The sequence below is a fragment of the Atractosteus spatula genome, chromosome 2 (assembly GCF_055471065.1).
Source record: "Atractosteus spatula isolate fAtrSpa1 chromosome 2, fAtrSpa1.hap1, whole genome shotgun sequence".
Classification (NCBI taxonomy): Eukaryota; Metazoa; Chordata; class Actinopteri; order Semionotiformes; family Lepisosteidae; genus Atractosteus; species Atractosteus spatula.
The window spans coordinates 16,394,640-16,421,523 of NC_142707.1; the positions used below are offsets into that span (position 1 = coordinate 16,394,640).

General features: G+C 35.0%; 1 protein-coding gene across 2 annotated transcripts in view; it reads left to right on the top strand.

Moving 5' to 3' along the window:
- The first annotated feature begins 3,730 nt into the window (after positions 1-3,730).
- The window catches only part of esrrga (estrogen-related receptor gamma a), a 247,600-nt gene continuing 224,446 nt past the window's right edge, over positions 3,731-26,884 (top strand). Inside the window, exon 1 of one of the 2 annotated variants that reach the window (XM_088932967.1) lies at positions 3,731-3,961. The gene's annotated coding sequence lies outside the window, so the exon portion shown is untranslated. The remainder of the gene's footprint in view (positions 3,962-26,884) is intronic. The other variant, XM_088932948.1, reaches the window with a different exon arrangement.

Genomic DNA, 26,884 nt, shown 5'->3' on the forward strand with positions numbered 1-26,884 from the left:
CACACGTCGACATGCACAAAACTAAAGGTAGTATACGGAACATTGTAGTTATATATTATTGAAAGTGTTATCACTTCTGTTAGAACTGCGACGAGAGATAATTCATTTAAACAAGGGTTACAAGTTAACTTAAATCCGTTAGCAAGTTTCCAGAATTTTCATACTACCGTGTTTCAGTACAGAGCAACATAATTTAAACGTATTTTATTTAACATAGATAAGTAACAAGGAGCAAAACGAACAGCATTTGAGTCTCCTTCCAAGCTGTCATTGAGAAACAGGCAATGAGAATGACGTCCTGGGTCATACTGAGTGTGGGCTGATACATTACGCAAGGAGGGACTTCACAAGTAAAAATATTTTCTGCATGCATGTTCTGGCTTGCTTACTTCGGAAATATTACTTTTCTTGTAAGATATCACGTATATATTTTTAAAATTTCATAACGTTAATATTTTACTAGAAATGAATGATCTGCATGCTACTGAGGTTTTCATTGGACCCCTATATACAAAGTGCAAGCGTCCAGTTTAAGGAGGTGTGCGTAAGACTGCTATGCTCCTACATGGAGCGGACCTCAATAGAGAGAAAGCGGCTTCTGCCCCTTTAAATACCAATTTACCTGGACACCCGCTACAGATCTTACTTACAAGGTAACCAAACCTTTATATATAAAGTATGCTAACATCTGTTTTTTTACATCTTATTTTAAACCCGTTACCCCCCCGCCCTGCCCCTTCTATTTGATCTTAACGGGGTTACCACAAGAAAAGCAAGCAACAATTACAACTAGGTTAATAATTAATTTCGCACACATTTCATTTGCAATGCGTGGAGTTGTTAAGATGCTCGATGCTTAAAGCCCTAGTGCTGTCTTTCAGCTCTACTAATACAGTGACTAGTATTCTGCATTGTTATTTAAAACGTAGCCTGTTACCGTTCTATTGAACATTCCCAGGCTTGCTGCACACTGGTATCGTAACTTGCGACGGAGGTGCTGATGAGGGATGCGTATCGTTTTGCAAGTAGAGGACTTGTCCTTGAAATGTTTGGTAACATTGAGAGGTGGGCTAAAACAGGCCCGGAGAAAAAAAATATTTCCTTTGTGTGCCACAGAAATGTTCCTCTTGCTTCAGCCGTGCTTTTCAACCTGCATTGGGCTGCTTCAGTTGGAAGCATGCTGGATGTGTTTTGTTGTGGTTGATGTGACACCCTCCTGGTTGTAACGTGCACCTGACATGACGCACAGCACCCCCCGGTACAAAACCGACACCTGCTCTTATACTTGTCAGAAATTCCGGCACACAGCAAAGAATGACGAAGCACGGGGGGATTTTGCTGTTAAAACGCAAAGGAGTTGCAAGTTTTTTTCAAGAAAGTTTGAAGTTTTCTATTTTTTTTTCTATGACTGCAGTCGCATCATTTCTTTGTTCATTAGAGTTTCTAATCATTTAGATATTATATTCAGATACACCGAATCAGAATAATATGTTGGATTTATGCGAGATATTTATACATCTCTTATAAATATAGTTATATATTAATGACCTTCTGTTTTGTCTAAGGGTTTTGTGCTTATCTTAAGATCTAATTGCTAAAACTATCCTTTTGTCGGAGAGCTTTGCTCTTAGTGAATCCCAAGTGGCTAGAAAAAAATGTTACAAACTACAAATGCCACAGTTGTATTGTATCAGATGCATGTGTGTTTGTACATGGGGACACCTGTAAATCTTCATTAGTGCAATGTAACACTTACCATTTTGTACAGGTATTAAATGAGTGATTCTCCATTAAAATATGATTAGTACTCCTGTAGAACATGTACACTGTATTTACCTCTCACACGGAAGGCTGTGTAGGGCAGAGAGTTGTCAGAATCTGGAAATAAAAATCTCATAATCTACAAATTAAAGGCCAAGTTCTTTTAAATCAGAAGCTGAAAAAAAAACAATAGGGGAGTGTGCAGTACTGTAAGGACCATGACTGCATGGAAAGAGATAAAATATAATAATCATGTATTCTTACTTACCTTTGACATGGTAGGGTATTTTGTGTAGGAAATTGCAAAACAAGTTGTCGATGTTACTGTACGTACGATGGAGTGTAGACTACAGATAAACTGATCACAATAAAAATAAAAGTGGCCAAAAGTTTAAAAAAAAATATCTAGAAAAGAAAATGAATTTTCATAAAAACAGTTGTCCTTGAGAATTTGTTAGTGATGAGGAAAGTTGCAGACCTCTATTTAGAAATACTTAGAATAGCCATACATCATGGACATTGCTCAAGATAGTGGAGAACACTTATGAAAAAATGAAACTATACTTATTTGTACTGCCTAGGGTATATTATATGGATGTGGTATTATGCAAATCTGAGGTTGATTTAGTGTGCAACTTGAAGTCCTACTAAAACAGAAAATGCATTCAACAAAAACCTCTAATCCATTCTTCAGTATCTTTAGTACGTAAAAACAAAAAAACCATGGAAGGTGATTTGCAGATGAAAGTTTGCTTTTAAAGACTGAACATAAATTTCCTAAATCAGAAAGAAGACCAACTGGTTTTAAAATCGCTATGCTAGCTTTCCTGATTTCCTGACTGTAACCCTCCATTGGTAGTTAGGGGACAAGTTAGGCAAGAAGGTGCAAAAGATGATTACAGATATAATATTTCGTTATGTGATTTGCACTGAATGTGCAGACACAAGTGGAAAAAGCTGAAGCTTTATGGCAGAGTGCCTAGAGTAAGCACATGTTGGAAGAGGGGATGGTCCAGTGAGGAAAACTTATTATAAAATACCAAAAATCACATAATCTGTTGCATTTTCTTTTCAGAAGGTTAACCATTGTCCACAATTATTGCTTTATTCTGATTCTGCCTTAGTATTTCTCAAAGGTCTCTGGGTGTCTCTATATTTTTAATCAGCAATTATTTCATAAACTAAAATGTTTTAACACAGATAAAGGGTATATACAGTATAGCTATTACATCATGGACATTGTTCAAGACAGTGGGGAAGACTTATGGAAAAATTAAACGTTAATTGTGCTGCCTAGGGTGTATTATATGGACGTGGTATTGTGAAAGTCTGAGTTTGTTACATTCATCTTTATTGATCTCTGCACTGCATTGATACAGTACCAAATGACTACATTTAAGTGTTTGTCATAGAAAAGATTATGATGCTTCATATACAGTAAACTAAACCAGTTTTGGAAAAACCATGTGTTCTCACTACCATGAAAAATAACCAAGCAAAACATCAGATCAGAAGGCAAAAATTGTTTATGTGTAAGTTATGAAATTAAGAAGAGATGCTTCCTATTATTTTTAGAAGAAAAAAACACTGAAGAGTTTTAGCTTATTTTTCTGTTAAGGAGTGTTCCAAGGCCAGTGATGAAGCTGATTTGTCTCTCATGGGAATGTGCAATTTATATGGTATCTTCTGTTTCTGTTTATAGCATGAAAAAACAGAAAAGCACATAAACATTAAAGGGGAATGCAAACAGTATTTGTATGCCCTGTACTTCAGTGCTACTATGTTGTATATGAGGAGAGAGAGCTTTTCGGACTATAAAGTGAATAGTTCAGACACACGCATGTGAAAGTCAGCTTCCATTCCAGGGTCTGGCTCTGGCTTCCTTGAAATGTGATGCTCTTGCTTTTCAGTAAAGCTTTTTCTTTTCTGCAGGGTTGCAATAGGAGCCTAGCTGGTGCTGTGTACTAGTACACAAGCACGGAGCAACTGCCCAGTAAGCGTAGTAGCCCTTTTTATAGGATCAAGAGTTGCCAAGATCTGTCCTCCTTAATGATTTTGTGAAAAAATTCAGATCGCGATCAGAGCAGTAGAGGAAGTGCTGCGTGTAGTTGCGTAGCTGCACTAAAGGGGGGAAAAAAACACTGGCAAACGTTTGTCCTTGAAACTGCACCAAAACTCTTGGAAGAAACCAGGAACCTGTGTAAGTACTGTACATTTAGACTCGTCTGGTGATGGTAGGGTTTTGTAAACGTGCTGCTTGACACTGACCTGCCAGGGGAAAAGATACCTCTCGTCTGATGTAATGTGAAATAATGTGATTTTCTGTGCAATCTTTGTGTTTCCTGACAAAGAATTTGAACAATAGAATGTGCTCTCTTTCTTTTAAGGCAGATGCCAAACTTTTTGTCTGTTGTAGTCAGTGTGACCCTCCACAGTCAAGTGTATTTTTTCCTTTAACTATCTTGTAAATGGTGATATTGTTTACACATAAGTAGTTCTCTTGTGTGAATTGTGAGTCCAGGAATGCATGCAGTGTACATTGTTGTGTTGATTTAGAAAAGTTACAAAATGCTTACATGAAAAATAATTTCAAAAGGTTTCCTGTTTAACCGAACAGATTAATGTAGTTTTCTTTATTTTAAGCAAATATTTTAATATTTAGCTAATATACTGTATATATTTCAAAAATCTAGTTTATTTCACTTTAGCTTTACAGTATAATTAGCAAGGAAATATTTTAAGAATAATAGCTGCTCTTTAAATTTGTGTACTTTTTTGACATTTTTAATTGTTAGATGGTAATTTTTCCTTTGTACCTTACTAACTCTTCTAATCTTGTATAAATAATAATCTTGGTTTCAGTTTACCTTTGGCAACTTTTTAAAAGTGTGAGTTATTAAGGTAAATGTGACGATTTTGTTTCTGCATATTGTGCTTTTGCAGAGCATTTGCAGGAATTTTGCTTCTCCAAAACAGTTAGGAACAGCCATTAGGATACAGACTGATCCTGTTGTCTTTTGTAATGATCTGAAAATTATTGTAGTACAGTAATTAATAATAATCTTAGGAGGTAAGGTGGTTATTTATATTGGTAGTTCTAATCACTGTTCAGAATAGGGATTTACCTTTGTTGAATACAGGTTGCTGTTATATACTGTATTGTACTTAAGAAATGTTCTCTTTCCTAAGACCTCCTCTCCATGATACAGTAGATAATCCAAGACTGCTCCTCATTAATAAACAAGGGAATTCTGCATTCCATTTTACTAGTGCATGCTAAAACCGGTAACCATGGCTTCAGCTGCCACAAACTGCTGAGTTCATTGGCTTGTTGTAAACAATACAAATGAGTGGTCCTACCAGAGCAATCAGACATGAAATTATTTTTAATGGGAATTACTTTAAGGATCAAGTGCAACTATAGCATACCCACTTTAAAGGTGCAAGGGTCTTTTTCTTTGGATGTTCAGGAAACTATGAATTGGCACCTTCAAGATTGTCAGAAGTACAGCTGTATGCGTTTCTATTCTATTAAATATTTACTTCAGATACACGGTTCATTTTTCTCAGCAAATCACTGCAATATTTGAAGTGTAAATGTTTTCTTGTTGTTAAACACTGGTGCCCTAGAGTATCCATCAGATTGAAGAGTTTTTATTTCACATTGCTTTTTTTATTTATCTTGTCTGTCCTGGTTTCACTCCTATAGTTCTTCAAATGTTCCAAAAATATAAGGAATATGTTTAGAGTGTTTATATGCCTTCAGTGAAAGTACTTAACTTCCCTGTACAGTTTATCAGTGAAATCGACTTAAAACGTCAAACTTTTGTTTGGATTAAGCTACTTTGTATTCGGAAAATATTGCTTCGAACTGTTGCATCTCCTTGATATAAGATCAGTCTCCATTTGCATAACATTGTATTGAATCGCTTAGCTACATGTATCAAAGAATCACTTCCGGAATTCAGTATTAAGAAGTGATTAAGAAACCTACTGTATAAGGTTATTTTTGTTTATTCCAATTAACTGATTGACATTGTGTCATTGCCAAAAAACGACTGAAAACTAGTTCTAATTTATATATCTTTGAATATTAAAGTCATAAAGATGTAACTCATGAAACCCCTTTGGTGAAATGAATTTACAGCTGTAGTACTCTCAGGTAATGTAGGCTATTCCTACAGAGTGTGCATGCTATGGATGTTGATAAGAGGGCTGAGCACAGGTCAGTGGAAGTGTAGGCAATCCCTCCTGAAATTTTCAAAGGATTTCGTTTCTCACCCAATGAGGAGGCGAAAAGCAGATTCAGACTTAATGCAGTAGTTGTCCAGTTTTTCATATTCTTTGTTTGAATGAATACAATATCTATTTTTCGCTTTATCTGAGTATTAAAATTACAATATACATATTTTGTCATCTAATATGATTAATAAGCAACTGGACCAGCAACCTTTGTTATTTAATTCATACTGTATGTCGGCTGGAGCTAAGCTAAGCATCCCTGCAAATGGCACAATAATGTTTGACTTTTGATGAGTGTTTTTTTTTAATACTTAAGTATCTTACAATAAAATACATTTTTTTCTTTTGAATTATAGGCATATCAATATTTATTAGCTCTTCGTGCAACTGAAAGGCAGAACCATCTACTCCATTCTGCACATACTGTACAATTGAAACAGCGGTTTCACCCAAACTTTGACAAGTGAAACTGGCACATGTTAAAGAAGGGATGAATTTCAGGGTAATGGTGTGTTTTAAGAACATGTAATCACTATTAATATAGGAACAATTAGGAATGTGGATTTTTGTTGTTCACATGGTTTAAATGATTAACACCATGGATTTTAAACCATGATTAAAACCATAACTTGAATTTTTGGACAAAGTCCATATTCATCTGCATAGAAAGGAATGAGAACAATGGAGTTAAAAATGTTCTGTGCTTGATGCCATGATAATATCACAATAGAATATTTATTCCAGTATGTTCCAAAGTACCTAATTTGAAGATCCATTTTTGATCCTTTATATGCGGGAGACATTTGTTCCATAACACTGACTTACTTAACAGATGGTGATGTCTTTAGCAGTCTGATTAATTCTGCTGAAGTACTGGGTAACTGTAAATGCTTTGCTAATAATTTGAATATTTCAAAAATGTTCTCCAAAAAGGTCAGCTGATTGTCATTTAGTTTATCCAATGTACATTTTTAGGTTGCATATATTTATACACACAAGTTTTATAGGTATGTGAGAAGGCTTTCCAGTAAATGCATGTCCTTTTGTTTAACTTTCTCTGCAGAAACCCATTTATCATTTGGACATAAAACAAGACCAGACGTGTCCTAACATCTGTCTAGACTGGATACAGAAATAACCAATAGCCAATATATAAAACATTTAAACACTATTCATTCATTTTCTAGCTGCTTGCAATGAGAACAAGGCAAGATACACCCTGGAAAGGACACCAGTCCACCACAGGGCATTCAGATACATAATAATAATAATAATATGATGATGATGATGATGATGATGATTTGGTATAATTTTAAAAACTGAAAATGTGTTTGAGTTTGCTTTTGTTTTGTAGAGCTAGTTTTGTTAGCAGTTCAAGTGGAGTCCCTATTTGGCAAATAAATGACACAAGCTGCAACTTTTCTCCTTATTTACAAATATATTTCTCCTTTATGATGTTCTTTGCACTCCATAAGTATTGGGACAACAAAGTTAAAGACCTCATTATTATGTTACAGTCAAGGCATTTGTATATCTGATTCATGTGAATGATAAGTTCAGTTTAATTGTACTTTAATTTTATTTTGGAGTAATTCCTTCCATACATTTAATCATATGGACATACTGTATTAGAACATATTTGTTCTATCTAGTGATTTCAGGTGTGAAAGTATTGAGACATATTCAAGTACAGTAAATGTCAGCAGTTTGTTGCATATCATCATACAGTTGAAGCAACTGTATGATGTCTGTCATACAGTACTCTGCCCATTTCCTCCAGCCATTTGAGTTCCTGTCCATTCTTGGCATATTCTCATTTCATGTTTTTCTTATGTAAAAAGCTTGTTCCATTAGATTTAAATCTGGAGATTGACTTATCTAGCCAATTTGAGAGACTTTTCCAATTTTTTTTCTCCTTGGTAGAACTGGTATTATATTTTCGTTATTGTCATGCTACATAGTGAAATACCACCCAAGAGGTATGGAAGCAGTTTATTCTACTGTACATAAGCAGACAAAATGTTTTCCGGTAACTTTCAATTCATTATGCTCCTGCAATCATTAGTTACAGCATCAATAAAGATGAGTGAGCCAGTTCCAAAGGTCGCCTTGTGTCCTGCCCATGCTTCATGGATGAGACTGCATTTTGTTTAGTATCTGCCATTCCTTTCATTTTGCATACTTTATCCTTTCTGTCACCAACTGGTTTTAGAGCAGACACATACAGTAGGTTTAAACTTACAGAGACTTTGATGTTGTGAATAAACAACTGCTGCTTTGGAGTTACAGTACTTGCAATTGGTCCTTCATTTTTTACATACCAAAAGCACAGGCATGTTCAAAATCTTAGTCTAGGAAATTGTGAGTGAAAGATATGAGGAGTCTCAAGTCACATATCACATACCTTTCTTCATCTTCTAGGGCCTGCTTTATGAATATTTTGAGAAAACAACTTAGCCTGAAGAATAGGTCATCCCTTTCATTGAAGACATACATTTCTCTTTTATCAATCCATTCATTCTCTACTCACTTCTTTCAATTCAGGGGTGTGAGGAGCCACAGCCTATTCTGGGAAGCAATGGTTGCAAGGCAGGATAAAGCTTGGACAGGACTCCAGTCTATCGAGGAAGACTGACAGGGAGGGCAGATTGACACAACCACAGACATGCACACACTCACACTGACCAGTTTTCCTAGAAGTCAGTTATCCTACCAATAGGTTTTTGGACTGTGGGAGGAAACCAGAGCACCTGGAGGAAACCCACAAGAACAAAGAGAGAACATACGCACTCCACAAAAATAGAACCCCAGATCCGGAATTGAATCTAGGACCCCTGCATTGCGAGGCTGTGTCACTGTGCCACTCCTTGAACCCTTTTATGTGGTCAGATATTTTAGTTGCATTATTTTTAGCTAAGTCAATGAGTAGCAACATTCTAACAGTAGAAATATTGGCTGAAATTAATCATTGAGGATATAGTCAAAATAAAATCTATTTCATTGATATTTTCCAAGCAGCTTGTGTTTTTTCTGCAGTGAACAGGAGAACAATGCTACATTTGGGAGGGTAGGAAAGGAAAGACATATCAAGTGTTTTACTAGTGGATACCACTTCACATTATCTTTCTTCTAATAATAATGTATACTGCAAATTTAGTTTTGATTATTTAGATGAATATTTCCAGTCCTTAAACTTATGTCATTATGAAACTTATTTACATCTACATACTTCCATCAATGTGATTGTTTTACATTTGTGCACTGTCCTCCTACTGTACATTAAAACAGTATTTTAAAATGTATTTTATTCTTTCCATTGGATACCCAGAGGAACAACTAAGGTTCCATGTGTCATTATTATCCTCTTTGCATAAAATTGTGTTCTAGGTTAACTTTTTGAAAGATATATTTTATTTGCCTTGAGAATTACGAATTGCTGGTTCATTATGCTGGTAGAAGTTCTGACTTCTGCTCCATCTTGTACTGTTTATTTGTATCTTGTACTGTGTTTATTTGAGTGTAGGTACAGTATGTTTGAAGTGCTGGCAGCAAAATAATCAGGTTCTATTTCAATCTAGTCAGTTATCTCTTTATAATATAGTGAATCTGGTGGTCATGAATAACAAAAAATTAAAACAATATAATTTTAAGACAGTATATATTTGAGTAATATCAATTTTAAACTGTTTTATAAAACAACCAATCATCCTTTAGTTTTTTTAAATCTGTAGTTGGCTGCTTTTTGAGATATATTTGTACACAGATTTTTTTTGTGAGAAGACACAAAAACACAAGTTTTCTGGAAACACAAGTCCATTTAATTAAACTTTCTGCATAGAAACCTATTCATGAACTACTTGTACACATTAAACAGGACCAGAATTAGCAAATAAGTGTTCTGAGTGGATACAGAAAATATCTACAGTAGAATACATTAACTAAAAACAACAAACAATGCATTAGAAGCAAATAGATTTGACAATTAGCATGCATTTCACATTTAATTACCTGCATATAACATACCGAATTTCATTTTAGGTACTTATTTTTAGATATTTAAATTATTGGTCTAGTAATACGAATATTTCTCTTTAATTTTATAAAGTTAGTGACGTTACATAAAATACTTAATCTAACATCATAAGAAGATGACTCCTGAAAATTACATAAAGCAAAGAATTTATGTCATTTAGTATACTTGTCAGTGTATATAGTGCATAGTGAAACTGTGAATACTTAATATTTACAGTTTGGTTAACTTCAGCATTCTAATGTAAAGATTTAACAAACTGGACCTCTGTTTATATCTATTGTTTAGTGTTAAATTAACTTATTAATTGCTTCCTTTAGTTTTTCTGTTTGTATAGCAGTTTATTTTAAACTTTGTGATTGACTTAACCCTCTTTTTCTTCACATTTGATTGTTTTGCCATGAACATATTTGTCAAGGAATTATAATTGCATAGTTCTTTGATAACAAACAAAAATTCCAATTAAAATTTAATATATAATCTTTATCCATTGTAAAAAATATTGGTTTCAAGCAGAAAATTATCCAAAAGTGCTAACTGCAACAATAGTATAGGTGAAAGAGTACTTAAGAGTAAAAAGTATGAACAGGTCATAGTCTTCCTGATATTGATCCCCATCATAGAACGTGATGATATTGCAGTATGTACAATTGATATAATATGATATGCCTCAGTTACAAAGAGTTCTATTACACAAATACAGTACATATCACTTAAAGAAATGTGCTAGTTTTATAGATATCTTGTCTAATCCAGCATGTCTGTTTAAGGGATGTACCGATATGGAAAATCTGGGCCAATAACAATAACCGATAATTAACAGCTTGTTGTGGCCGATACAGATACCGATAATTTTACTTTTTACTAGCAGCAACAGTCAGATCGCCCAGTTTTGGCTGTTTTGTGAACCCAAAATTAGCAAGTAAAGTTCCTTGTTTTCTCTTGGGCATTATTGTCACTTTTCAGTAACATACTGTATATAGAAGACTGTCAATGGAAATTTTCTCTGCAAATTCACTGCGTGCCTTTTTTTTTAGAAAACTTAACCAAGAGTGACTTGTTAGTTTGTCTGCTTGTCAGGTGAAATCTAAAGAAGAAATGTTGCCTACTTTCGTAGGCGCTGCCGTGGCCTTGATCAGTAATTGTATTAAGTTGCTTAGTTATTTCTATGGCAACAACATGCTCAAAACAGAAACATAAATGTAGTCTATACCAGAAAAAAAGACACGTATAAATAGGACATTTTATAAATTGACAGAGATTTATAAAGAGACCCCCCAAATTTCCCAAATGGTCTCTTCAGGGGAGCTAAGCTCCCCCTGGCTCCCCCATAACTCGCACCATGACTTGCATTATATACTGATGGAAAAAAGAAATGCAACACCTCCTCCACACTCTGGCCCTCCTGTCTGCGTGGAGCAGGCTGAATAGTGACTCATCTGTGAAGAGGACCTGATGCCACTGTCTGACCCAAGCCAGTCAGGTGTGACGTCTAAGAGGTGTGAGCAGAGGGCCTCTGACAGGTCGCCTTGCTCTAAGGCCAACAGCATGGAGCCTCACTGTCCTGTCACTGATGCAGGCATTGTGTCTGCCGGCAGTTTCAGCAGTAGTATGGGTGGGAGATCTGAAATGATCTCTCAGATTGACCAGTCTGATGTGTTGGTCCTGCTCTGGTGTTGTCACTCAAGGATGACCGGATCTTGGACGGTCATCTGTCCTGCTGGTCTGCTGAAACCTTCTCTGCAGTTGGGATACATTGAAGCGGCTTACTCCATAGTGTCTGGCAACACTGGCAGGTGACATGCCTGCCAATGGCCCTCTCCCTTGCTTCTGGTGACATCCGAGGCATTATGGAATGCACAACAGACCGACTAAGTGTGGCCTTTTTCTTGCAGTGCTTGCAAGCTTTGAATTAAGGCTTTTGTAAAAGTGACCTAGACCTAGTTCCACCTAGACCTCATTGGGTAAAAGTGCACCTAACGAGATTCATGTGGTTGGCAATGCCTGACTGCACAAGCAGTATTGCTGGTCATAGAGCTTAAAACAAATTGACAACTTTTTGTGAAAGTACATAAGCTACAGTATAACTATAGTATTCTCATTCCAGAAAATGTTGAATTTCTTTTTCAATCAGTATACTGTATATAGTAGAGGAATATACACCAAAAACATATGACATCTGTGACATTTATAACTTATCACTCCTTCATTAGGAACATCACTATTCCAATTATGACACCTTGTCTCAAGGCTTTTTAATAGAGCTATCTACTACAATTCTGTCACAGTTTCAAGAGCTGATGAACAGCTTTTTGTACTGTAGGTCTTAGCTGCTGTATAGTAATTGACAAGAACAACAGATACTAGGTTCTTCAAGACTGAATTTTGAATAAGATAACATGAGGGCTGCGTTTCTACATTTAGAGGACCAAATCTTCTGTTTGATTAACAAACCTGATAGAGTAAATATACAAGGTTTTAATTTAATTCTGTATTTAAATTAAAAGGGCCACACCAAATGCAAAAAAAGGGGGGTAATTACCATGGTAAATATTAAAAGTTTCTTACACATTAATTTGCATTACATTAGATTTACATTAATTTAACATTGCAATGATTTTCATTTGGGGCTGTAACATTTCAGCAATTGGTTATTTATTGGAAATGCTGCCTTCCATACAGTATCCCATTAAATTAATGGGTTAAAGTTATAACAGATATTCAGGAAGAAGGCCTGATCCTAATCTTGAACACTTCCTCTCACCTAGGTACTGTATATACAGTCAGTCTCTTACCTGGGACTTCCCATAGTGTATCTCTCTCTTACCTCTCTCACCACCACCTCTGCAGCAATTCCCTTCAATCTTTGCAATCCTCCTTCAGCTAGGTGTACTACGCCAAATTCACTCTTCCATGTATTAGGATCTGTCCTAACTACTGAACTAATAAAATAACTTCATAATTATTTTATATAATTAAAAAGGTGGTGTGCAATTTTTTAGTGACAGTTAATATGATGAGTTTAATTGATTATGTATTCATTGTTGTCAGAGCTCTAAAAACTGTAAATAGAAACAACTACAATTACTATATGATGCCATGTTAAACATTATTTCTATACAGTATATACCAATGAGATTGTAAACAGAAAGGTGTAGACTCTGTTTTTTTTTTGGTTTCTTCTTCAGTCATTCAAAAAATAGTGTCAATATGTGCTTAAAGGTGCTGTAGATTGAAGTTGTTTCTTTAAGAGGCAGTTTGGCTGGAGATAATCCAGACAATTAACAACATGCAATGATTAAGATGAAAAGGGGGTTATAAATACAAATACATGTATGGCTACAGTGTATGTTAAATATGGATGTCTGTTCAATGTCCACTATCTAGTACTTTTTGGTTTGACAAAGAGGAATCCAGTAGAAAGATGAGTCTATTGTCTTTCTATTCACCTCTCTCTACTCCTATAGCGTGTCTTCCTTGCTATATCCTCTTTTAGACAATAAAATTAATAACATGGGTTGACAAATGGAATTTGAAGGGAAATTGTAGGTATGAAATTGATTGGCCATATGGTCTTGAGTTAGTTTGGGTCTGCTTATCTTGCTAAAATCTGTTAAAACTCCACTTTAACAATTTCATTGATAGAAATATAATGTTATAGTGTTGGTGTTTTTTATTTTAGAATTTAAAGTGTTTAGGACCATCTTACAAGGTCCTAAAAAGGTCTTAAAGCTCCTTTTATGGTAAGGGGACACCAATCAAAATAAACATTGTTAAGACTCCTATACAGCTTTATATGTTATACGTATATTGTATACAAAAATTATACTTGTGCGTGCATACAGTTCAGTATATATCCCAAGACACAATGTTCTTTCCTTGACCCCTCTATTAAGTGCCACTTAGGCTGTCGTCAGAGAACAATGATAAGAAATGGTTTGAAAATGAAACATTTGAACTGTGCAAACATCAGTTGCCTCTACAAGAAGCATTATCTGAATCAAGCAATATGTGTTATACAGTATTTTGCTCTAGGACTTACCTTTAACATTCACAGGCCATGATCAGTCCTTGGAGTAATTGTCCAATCTTATTAGACTCCACTGTACATGTGGCTCCTGGTGTCTTTCTGCAGCAGGATTTAATACATCTCCATGCATCTCAAATTATTAAAAACTGATGAAAATGACCTCTCTATCCCCCATAAGAGGCAGAACAACCCCCCCATCCCAACACTTCAGAGTGTTGTATTATACCTTGTTTTAAAGTATTAACAGATCAATTCTTATAGATCTTTTAATTGGAAGCCATTGGTTATGAAGTTTATAAAGCTAGTAATTATTGTGTGTAATCTTGCAGAAAATTAAATTTTGAGTTGTGTACACTCTGGGCTACTTAGAAGTTTGGTCTCCTCCGCACACCATAGCCTGTCAATTTCCAGCAGCACATCCTTCCACCAAATGCTGTGGAAACCTGGCAGAGTTTGTGTCTCACTTCACTGCAGGTAAGATTGCTGCTGCTAATTTGGTGTAAATTTTCATGTGATTTGCAGGTACCATCTTTCAAACTGTAGCTCTATCAAAGTGGCTTTTTAAATTGAGCTGAAGTGTTGGGTTTGTTTGTCTTTTTATCAGTGAGGGAGGCAAATAGAGAGTGAGTGCAGTCAAAGGGAAATTGAGTTTGTTTTTTTGTCTTTTTGTGTTTCTGAAGCTCACGGTTCATTCAGCAATGATTGATTGTGTTGTACCATGCAAGGCAGTTATTGGGGAAAGGCTTTGTAACCTAAGCAGACAATTATACTCACATGGACATATTGTGGACTGCTTTATTTGTTTAGTTTGTTTTTAGCATGTTTTAATAGTCACACTGCCAAATGTTGCCAAAGATTTACCTGTTCCAGCCATTACCATGCAAGAAGATGGAAAATTGAAAGCCTGGAAGCTTTCCTAGTTACTATGCCTCTTGACAAATAACCATTTGTGGTATGACTAATTAATTTGCTCCATACAGAATGACTTCTTCATGGAGAGTGTACACTACCTAGTTCTTCTCTACTTCATTTCATGCACTTTATTTTGCTTTATAAGTTGCTTGCTGGGTTAGACATTATTTGAAGTGTTTGGAAAACTTTGATCAGATCCCACCAAACCTCATCCACTTCTGAAACACTTTCCTCCACTGATAGGGCATTTCTTCTTTGGACTATTTCAGTTCTACAAAGTGTTTGCTGTAATGTGACGACTAAATGCAATCACATTATTTAAATGGGATCATACCATAAAATTGTGGAACTTCGTAATCATTAAGAACACCCAGCTCCTTTTGTTATGCATACACCTCTTAATATTTCTTATTTTGTCAACCAAAATATATTAATTTCTCGCAGATGATTTTCCTAGTGGATCAAACTCTGCTTCAGGTGATAACATTCATTCGAGTGCTGGTTTCTCTCTTTGGCATTAACCTAATGAGAAAATGATAAAGCTTTTCTCTAAGTTAATTGCATGATGTTCTACCACTGATCGATTGTTAACATCTCAGCTAAAAGCATCTCTACTTCAAATGTTTTATTACACATTTCTTTCTATAGAAAGCTTTATTTTCCAAGAAACTGAAATGTTCAAGTGTGTAACAACCATTTTTTTTAATTTTATGTAAAACTATGAGCTTGTTAAGTTGATATGAAGAGAGAATCCTGTTGTCTGTTGAAAAGATCATAAATGAAAAAGCAGCACTAAAAAACTAAGGAATATATATATGTTTTTTTAAATGACATAATAAGTTAATGTACAGTTGATTGTGCAGTTGGAGTTTCTTATGGAAAATAGACTCTTTTTGCTTCATGTCACTTGTCACCAGGGATCAAGGGATACTTACAGTACCTCCTACTAAGTTGTGCAAGTTGTGCATGCTCTAATAGTAAGACTTCTAAGGCTACCCATGTACTATAGAGTCATTTAAGGTTCATTTGGTCAATAATATTTTTTTTTAATGTGAAACCCATGGTATAGAAGTAGTTTGCTGCACTCATAGAACATGTTGAACTATTTTTTTTATTTTTGCTGAATGGAGAAGTTTGAAAAATAAATTTGCAACTGAAAACAAATCTTTCAAGTATATGATGTAATTACGCTTCCTTTCTAACAGACAGTGCCTGTGTATGCTTTCAGAACATGGAAATGTTTTGCAGAAGACTAGTTAGTAGGACAGAACATTTTTGAGGTTTTTAGTAGTCCCACTACAGCAACTGAGTTTTAAGTACAGTCAAGTAATTATCAGTCCACAATTAAAGGAGAAATGAAAATACAGTACTTGAGTATCACTTTAATGCAATAACTTATTTGGGACCAATTCTTACAGCTCCATTTGACCTACATGCTTGTCTTCTTGACAAGTGAGGTCTGTGTGAATCCTGTGGCCATTTTTTAAAAACAAATTGTCACGAAGTGAAAGTATATTTTATATTTTGGACATTCTAAACAAAGTTGAATGTACTTTCTAATAATACTAGTAATTTGAAAGGATTATCAAATTTTACACAATAAAAGAAATCCAGAGGTAAACATAATCCCTTCACATTAAGCGCTATACAATATATTTATTTTAATGCTGTTAGTGCTTTAGTTTTTCTTGTATTTAAGGAGATAGTGTGTATCCTTCTTGTAAACAAAAGTGCAACACCTTTTCTACTTAACAAGAAAAAGAAGAGATTTATGTTCAAAAGGTCAGTTTCATAACACAAGTACACGTGGTAAGATGGTGATCTGAATGTACAGTAAATGACATGACTGATATGAGCAAGAATCGTGTGGAAAGTTGGTTGTTTTTTTAACTGTAAATTATTTTGTTTCCAAAAAGCTTGTAAGACAAAATGCAGTATTTAACTGCTGATAAGTCTTGCTGGATGCTTCATGAAATCTTCTGAAGCATATTAGTTTCAATCTTACAAAGCACTTGTATTGAAAATACCTTTGCCTTTTTAAGGTGTATTTTAAGATGTTTAAAGGAGCAGAGTTGTACATGAGGCACTTTCTTATACAATATGTACTGTACAGTATATACTGTACAGTACTGTACAGTTTTTACATAAACATACAAAACACAGATTTATTTTGGAAGACTTCACATGAAACTGCTGTTAACTTCTTAGGCTGATATGCAAAGTAGGTTTTGTTTAGCTGTGTAAATGAAAATTGCTAATCAATTTTTTCCCCTTATTTCATGCCCTGTGGTTTCTGCCCCACCCCCACCAGCTGGTTAATCATGCACAAGCTGAACACTTCATTAGCCAGAACATGTTTGCCCCTGAGCATTTTTCTGTGGTAAATTAGTTCTTTCTATTTATACAGGTAAGGCAGGTCAGAGGGCTTTGGGCTGAAAAAAGTAAGGGATGAAATTAATATAGTGCAGGCATTTCTAGCTGAAAACCATTACAAAAATCTTTAACTTAAGTAGTTTCATCATGAAAATGAATTTGCAGAGGACAGGACTGTTTCCATTCACTGATTTCTTTAGCTGTGCTTTCTCTGCAGTAATTTGTGTGCACTTTGTCAAAGCCAAAGTCAATAGCATGTCTTAAAATATGTGTCTTTGACCATTCATGCAGTAATGTTAGGTTGTTACCTGTCTTATCTTTCTTTTGTTTTTTGTATTTGCCAGTAAATGAAAAAAATGAAATAACACGTTATCAGTCAACCTTTCATGCACTGACCATTGTCATCTGAAGATTACATACATGTATCATCTGAACGTGCATCTAGATGTGCTTATTTTTTCTCTCTTTGATTCTCTGGTTTTCAAAGCGGACACTTAATGAATTTGATACTGTAGTTGTTGGGTGACAAATCTTTGAATTGAACCTGGGCTATCCCACTGATCCAAATTTTTCTCTTTACAGTCAACTGATATTTAAAATGAATTTTTGGGGTTTACTTACAAACCTCAGCAATGTGGAAAAAAAGTTATACAGCAGGAACAAGTTGTTTGGGTAAATGTGCTTCTTCTTTATAAGGGATCTTTATAGGGATACTTAAGGAATTAGTTTTTGGCTTATGATAAAAATGTATAAAAATGAAACTTGGTGTGTGGTTGTTTTTTAATTATATGATTTTGACAAGAATACAAGTAAGAAAAAATCCTTCTTTTCTGGTGCTTCTCTTCCTTGATGGACCAAGGGCACTTTGTTTTTATTATAGTGGGACTCCACAAACAAAATTGCAGAAAAAACAAAAGCATTTCCTTGACTGACAAAGTGTTCATACCTCATGATTTTTCAGTTTTTTTCTATTCATTCCTTGAAAAGGGGTTATTGTTCTGAAAAATCTGAATAATGTTTCCACTGTCACACAAAGCCATCTCAAGTAAAAGCAGCCATGACAATAGGTTTTAGATTTACCTAATCGTGTAGTTCTGGCAAACCTTTTTTCTTATTGATTCAAAGATGCATGGGTGATATAGAAAACATGCTTACAAAAGAAAAAAAACCTAAACCTTCATCCATTTTGTTACCACTTTTTCCAGGACTGGATCACAGGGCAGCCAGAGCAACTGGTATGAGGCAAGATACACCCTGGACAGGACGACAGCCCATCACACAGACACAGATACTCATACACGTACACCTGGGCCAATTTTCCCAGAAGCCAATTAACCTGTCAGTACGGGCTATTGGAGGAAACTGGAGCACCAGGAAGAAACACAAGTGCACATGGGGAGAACATAGAAACTCATGCAGATAGCACCCCAGGAACTGAACCCCCGCCCCCAGCCTCACAATAAACAACTGTGCCACCATGCCACCCAACCCTAAACATATCCAGTGATAATTTCTTTTAATCTTTCATCTTTACTTGTGTCATGTCTGCTACTGTATGTGGAAATTCAAAAAATAGAATCTGCGTATGAAATGTCACTCTTTAACATTCACTTCTTATATAAACTGAAAATTCTGATTTTTTTCCAAAAATAGTTAAGCAATAGTCCTAGACACTACTACTACTAACAATACAGGTTTACTTGTCTGGTTTAACATCATGTCTTTACAGTCACTAAACATGAGTGTTTTCAATTTACTCCAAATATTATACCAGAATTTTAAAATGGCTAATTTTTTACAAATTTTAAAAATATGGACAGTTCAATAGGATCAACAAACCACAATATTCATATAATTATGAGGGCAGTTAAGTTATTGAGAGCTCATTTGTAATGAAAACCAGCAAGCACAGGGATCCTGCAGGACTAAGGATTGAAATCCCTCTACTAACCTTTCTCGGCAAACTAATTTTGCATGAGGGATGCATATGGGTTAACTGACTCAGCCTGTTTGTGCTTAGATGCGCTGGTCATCTGCTCTGTGAGAGCCTGTTTTCGGATCCAGCTCTCTGAGGGCATTTGGGTGCTAATGAAGAGTGAATGTCTCCAAGGTTATAAAAGGCACTTGAGCCAGAGGACTCCTATTGCCACAGAGCTTAGTGCAGAGCTTCTTCCTGACCCAGTACAGTTAATGGCCTCTTGGCTGTGAACTAGCTCACAGCTGCTTTAGAGCTGTGGTCGCTTGGTGTCATTTTCAGCTCTCATCCCTCAATTGACAGCATGATTTGGTTCATCCCCAAGATTTCATCCTACCTCCTAAGAATACTACAAGCTATCATCTTGTTATTCTGATCCAGCGGAACTGATTTAGACTTCGAACCTATTTTGTCCTGCACTATAACTATGAGCAATTCTTAGTTAATTTAATTGATAGTTTGCTCTAGTTTGCCATTTCATGTTTATGATTTGCATAAAAAGAACAGGCAGGAACATATCACTGTAGAGGGAAATCAAAGCAAAATAAAAACTATGCCAAACTGCAGTTCAGAATTATTATATTGTTCATTATATAACCATTTAATTTTGTTGTTGTTAATTGCATCTACATAATGCCTCATTGACAGTCTCAAAATTGCAAGGAGAGGTACTTCTAATGTTTCATCCTATTGCAACATTCATACATTTATTTTCAGATCTTCCATCTACAGTAAATACTGAATATAGCTGCCATTAAGGGGGATAGACTATGAAAAAGCAGTGAATTTTATTTTGTATAAAGCTTTCCACAGTACAATTATTGTTGCAGTCTCAGAAATACACTGTAATGTGATGGAGGGTACCATATATCATCCTTTCTTCTCATGGGATGAAAAGTGATACAGTACAATATGTAGATACTGTAATTTATTATTATGATGATGATGTTGTTTAGTTACCCTTTACTTGTAAATATAAAGTGAATAGTATAGTTGTAATATCCAGTTTTGTGTGAGTTTAAAACATCTGCTTGTTTTTTTACATTTCTGCCCTGTTCTGCAGCTTATGTATTTAGCTTTTCAAAGAGCAAAAGCAGTGCCTCTTTCTGTCATATTGAAACACATATGTCTTTTTCTGTGTGATCATACAGCTAATAAAATTGACAAATGTGATGTGAAAGACAGGGCAGCATGGTGGCTCAGTGCTTAACATTGTTGCCTTGCCCTGGGTGTGATTCCAGACCTGGAGTGCTGTATGGTGGACTTTGTATGTACTTTCTGTGTTCACGTGGGTTTCCTCAGGGTGCTCTGGTTTTCTCTCAAAGTCCAAATGTATACTGGCAAGTTAATGGGACGATTGGCTCCGATTTGAATATATGTGTCTGTGTGTCTACCCTGAGATGGACTGGCATCTTGTCCAGGGTTTTCCCTGCCTTGAGTCCATTGCTTACTGGGATAGGCTCTGGCTCACCCACATCCATGAAGAAGCAGTTAAAAAATGGATGGATGTGGAAGTCTCATATGCTAAATGCAGAACCCATGCCTATCCTATTCTCAAACTTAGTGGGCAGCTAGAAGAATTCTGAGGGCCCACTGGTTTCTGTTCAATTTTCCATTTTAATTTACATGTGAATGTTTTAATTGCCAGAACAATTCACTTTGTGGCCACACAAAAGAAGATACAATATTTGATGTAATATAAACTAAACTGTCTGTCATATTGGTCTGGAATAAGTTTAATTAAAATAAAAATCTGCAAGCAGGGCATATTGTAAACCTCAACAATGTATTAATTTCTACAACCTGTTACTCGTTAGATTTGAAACTTCATAGTTTGAATTTACTTTTTGAAAGTTCTTCACTGGAAGACAATGGATACTAGTAGCACAGTAGTAAAGTACTTATAGAGCCACTTTATAAAGACCTCTAGGAGACATATTAAATCGAAAAGGTTTTAACTAAATTCAAGAAACTTGATTAATACAATATTTCCCAGGTTAACTTTGTATTGGTTCTTTAGGCTCATGAAGAAGGTTCAACAACTGAGACATTGTTTAAAGTACGTGATTCAATTATTGATTTTATCTACTTTAGGGTTATTTACACATTTATTTTCTTAACACAGTACATTTATTTGTTTACATTATATAGTACATTTATATAAATGTCATTAATGTGGGTTTGTATAAAGGTGGAGTTTTCTATCCTTTCTTCATTATGTCATTTCCCGCACTTACAGTACTTGATTCATATCTTGGAGTGGGCGTTTATTGATTTGCCATTGATTACACTTGAAATGCTTCTTTGGTCTGTTTATTCCCTAGAAACTTTCCCAAGGGATGATGTGTAGAAGGGAAAAAGATAAGCTTTTAGATTATGTTTAAAATATTTATGCAAAAAATTAACAACATAAGAATATTAAAAAATACAGTACAGAAAAGGGTCTTAGGTACATGAGAAAAGAAGTTGCATGGTAATGCAAGTGGTATTCACTACTGTTATACAGCAAAGAAGAAGAGCCTAAGACCCATTACCTTGGAACCTTATCCTAATTATCACGTCGGGTTCAGAGGGTTGTGTTGTTAAAGTATAATTTTTGGAAGCTTTTTTTTCTGACAATCTAATAGTCTTTGCTCATTTTGGGCTTGCTGTCGAAAGGGCATGCTCTTACTGCCGTTTCAAAATAATTTTCATAAATTCTACCCTTTGGAATACATGAAATTATATTACTCTCGCTCCTCCCATTGCTTTAACTACCATACGGTATCTCTCAGTTTTCACTTAATTACTAAGAGACTTGTTGATATGTGATACTGCTAAACAGTCCCTTATACAGATTTTTACATATACTGTAGTATATTATTCACAAGGCAGTCTTTTCTAGGATTGCTGTTGCCAGGTGTAATTCTAGCATCCCTCACCATGAAGGAGGTGCACTATGTCATCATGGAATTCAAAGTTGTCATCATCCAGAATGCAAACTTTGTTGTACGAAAGGTCATAGTAGGCCTCTGACAGCCTTCAGAAAGTTTGTTGTTTCTCAATTGAAATCACATCCATAATAGATGCTTCATCTCTCATTGGGCAAAATGAGTTATTTGGCAAACTCACCATAGGTGGGTGAGGGTTTCTGTGTTTTTTTTACATTCTGGTAAACTTTTGGTCAAATGTTTTTTTCCCCAGTGATTTTGCTCTTCACATGTCCTAGTCCTTATTGCTGTAACACAAGGGATTGTAGATGCTTTTCTATCTGTGAGTTGGCAAGTCACTACCCAAGAGCCTGGCTTTGAGTGACTGTCCAGAGAAACAATGGGGTCATCCCTTCTCCAAGGTTTGAGGTTGCCTGGTGTTAAAAGAAAATAATTTTGCTGGCAGAGAAGCTGGATTGTTTTGGTAGGACGTGCATAGAAATGTAATCCTCACTCTGATTTTGATAGGTGATTTTGATGGATTCAAACTCATGGGCTGTATTCGATCATCTTCTCTGGTAAAATGTCATCTTGTGAGGATAGGTTTCAGAGATCTGAACTTGTCTTTCTTGTTTTGAAAGCTTATTTTGAATAGAAATTAACTATATTTATTGTATACTGTATTTTTTACAATACAAAGTGTCCTTTTTATAGTGGAGCAATTCACTTTGTATAGCTGACCAAATGTAGAGATTATCTCACTCTACTTACTGATTAATACAAAAAAAATTGTACATAATCATTTTTTATAAATGTTATCTGACTTTAACGAAGGAGATAATACCAGTGCAAGAGCTGCACAGAAATCAGACTACAATGATCTGCTTTGCTCTTATTAGCAGATTAAATTCCTTGCAGCATTCTGTGCTCTGCAGTTTTCCATCAGGAAGAAGCGGAAGTGAGTAAATGGACTGGTGTCCTTTTCTGCTGCAGGCTTTTGGAGTTCTTCTGTTTGTTTGCAAACCATAAAAATAAATGCAGTGAAAAATCTACCCAACCTTTTTTTTTTGGAAGGGGGAGTGGAGAGTTGCTAATCCTCTAGGCTGGCTGAGCAAAAAGGGCAAACATATTTATAGCAAACTGAATCACTCAGCAACAAATGCACAGCTAGCTTGTATACGCCATTTAAATGTTCTAGAGCACAATGACATCAAAGTTCCATGCCAATTAAGTAGCAGTCAAGTACTTAAGCTTTAAGTAACAGTCAAGTCACCGCAATGTCCCCTTTCAAAGGCAATTTCCCACTAGAGAACCACATGAACAGGTAGTTAAAAATGTGAAAAAAAGATATCATTTGAAATTGTATTGAAAAGTTGCAAGACAGTTTTCAACATGGTAATAAGAGGCTAGCACCTTAAGGACAGGAGCTGCCACAGACAGAGATACAGACTTTCTTGTACAGCTTCTGCAAATCTGAGTAGTAGGCACATTTTTTATTTGTTTCCTCCGACAAGTTACTTTTGCTTAACAGACTTCTTTTGAGTAGCTCTAGGATCAAAAAAGACAAAAAACTTTTTTTTGGACTGATTTGGACTTTATTGAGGTAAGCCCAAAGTTAAAGATTATCTGGTGCCCATTTTCAAATCTTCTCTTCATAATTGAGCTGTTTGTTCCGATAGTTTTCTTTGTGTAGTATCACGGTTGTTTATATTGGATCTCCTATGAATTGCAATTAATTTCAGTAATACTGAAATGCATATTTATATTAGTGAACTAGCTTGAACTCCTAAACCTTGAATGTTGAAAACTTTTTGAGTTTAAACACTGTGTCCCTTCTCTGTCATAGACACCATGGTTTCTCACCATGGTTACACTTTGGAAAAACTCAGACTAGAATCCAGTAAGAATTGAGTAAGAATAAACTTGATCTTTTAGGGGCTGACCAACGTCATTTTAACGCAATTAGCACAGTGTTAGCAATCTTTACAGATAGAATCACACACTGTTTGCCCATATGCTAGTCAATTACTGTACAGTCAGGACCAATGTATGGGGTATGGACCAGAACTGGAACAGAGGGTCAGAAAGATAAAAGAGGAAATAAGCACACCATGACATTTGCCAATTATTGTACAATTATAGACATACTGTACAGTATGAGTCACCATGCAATTCACACATTGTATTATCCTTAGGCTTACACCCTCTAAGTCTGCTTTTTTGGTTACAGATGGTTTAAAAGTTTCAAATTAAGAATCCTGAGAGCAGTGGTCAAGCCTTCCACCATACAGAGCTCTCAAACAAATATTTACCTGCAGGTTTTTTGAGTGCCTGTTTATTTACATAAAATAGTTCTGGCTGACTGAATGCCTGATTTGGGAAACTTTAAAATAGTTAAAGCCTACTGTTTTTCATTAATCCTAAGAGATGTTGTTTTACTTGTGGTGTGATTCATATAGAATGTGCTCTTTTTTTTAAATCTTACCCGATTGTGTCTTCATACAAGATCTCACAAATGTCATTTGTATAGCTAAGGGATCTGAGATATTATTCTTAAAAATATAATGCCTAAATAAATCTAATGTATTGTGACTCTGAAAAATATTACTTCCTGAAAACTCTATTTGCATGTTTGAAACCCTATTGCAATACATGCTTATCCAAGTACGTGTATTAAAAATATTATTTATTGTAGATGGTCAGGATAAAGGAAAGAGACACAGAAGCTAGAAACCAATCATTGTCTTTTAATTCATTTTAATACATGTCTTTTAATACATTTTTAATCAACATCAAAAGTTGATTATTTAAATTATTACAAAGAATTGTACTGTATACAATTCTTTATTAAGTGAGTTTCAAAAAAGTTAAAAATATAAGAAATTAAATAAAACACAATGAAAGTTTTTATCTTCTTTTCCAAAATCATGCCAAGATTATTATTTAAGATTATTAAATACTGTAGGTACTGTATACTTTTTTGCAGAAACATGTAGTTTAATCTTTCCTTTTTAATCATTAATTTTGTGAAACTGTGAAAATTGAAATAATATATAAGTTAAGTCTTCACTTAGCACCCTTTTAGACAACAATGCCTGTTTCCAAAAAGAGAAAAATTAAAAGAGAACAGTTTGACATATTTTAGTTGCAGAATTCTAATATAATGAAACTTAAAAGTGTGGCATGCCCCAACTCAAATCACTGACCTACTTCTTCTATGAAGTATGAATATGTATAAATGTGTATAAATATGACCCATTAACCCTTCATTTTCTGCATTCATAGCTTTCCATCCTTCTGCCTTTCTCTTGGTTCAAATAATGTACCTTTTCCTCATGGCTAGGACATTGACTTTAAGCTACAGTAAGCATATTAAAGCTGGCAAAGTACTTTAGTACTCCACCAACATTTAAAGCTCAAGGTATGATTTATTATATATCCCAGGAAATATATGAATTATTTTAGTTACTTTGTATTCTTTTAAATATATTTTTAAAATATAAATATAAAACTCCTATGGTGACCTCTTGATAAATCACATATATCCTTTCCAAGAGGCTTAATATGTAAGCATGCAGACACATACAGTATTTAGTGTATTCATGCTCATAATTGCATAAACATATTGTGTACTTCAAACTATATATATATCTATCTATCAGAACACCCTACTGAACTTTTCCAGCAGTGAAATTAGTCAGAAGAATTATTTTGGGAGTGCAGGCTGTTCATTCTCTGTTTCTCTCACACTGAGCATGGCATTTCATGAATCATGTTGTTACCTGAATTGTATTAATTTTGCTGCATTCCAGCCATAAGGTAAATCTAGACAGCTGAATGTATAGTCTTCAGTAGGCTGACGTCAGTCACTACATGATACTGCATTTCCTCCAGAGGGAAGAAGCCAAAGAAAGTAAGATACACGTATCTGATGTACTGTAAATCAGAATAGTATCCTGGTCCCTTTTTTTCCTAATTTAACAGAGAGAATCAGGGTTTCTGTGATTAATTCTTGCTTCAAATATTGAATTCTGTACTAGAAATATCTGGAAAACACTTAATGGTCTTTATGAAATTATTTTTAGGCCTATGTTATTTATTACATTAATAATATAATCACTTTCAAAGCACTGTTAAAAACACCTTTGGAAATGTATTGGATTTTAATATTATGCTTTATCTCTGTTACAAACCTCTTTCTATTAAGATACATTTCTAAGTAATACTTTGTCACTATTTCAGTACTGTGTGATAGTATTGTATTGCATATATGAAAATGAGAAAAATGATGTACAGTACCTTCTCCAAGTAATTTGGAACATATTGTTGACTTTTTTCATGTTTCAGTTACAAGTACAATAACAACAAAAATAATAATATGACTTTTATAGCGCTTTTCAATTAAAAGTATCTGTCATTTTAATTTAGGGGGGATTTTAGGTGGGTCAGATATTGTAAGCCAAGAGCAGAATTAGCCTAAACAGTGGGGTCAGCATCCCTACCATTATGAACAATAAGTATGTTTTTGGGCTGTGGGAGGATGCCTGAGCTCCCAGAGGAAACCCACACAGTCACTGGGAGAACATGCAGATTGGACCAGATAGCACCTCAGGTCCAGAATTGAACTAAGTGCCCAAGTGCTACAAGGCTAC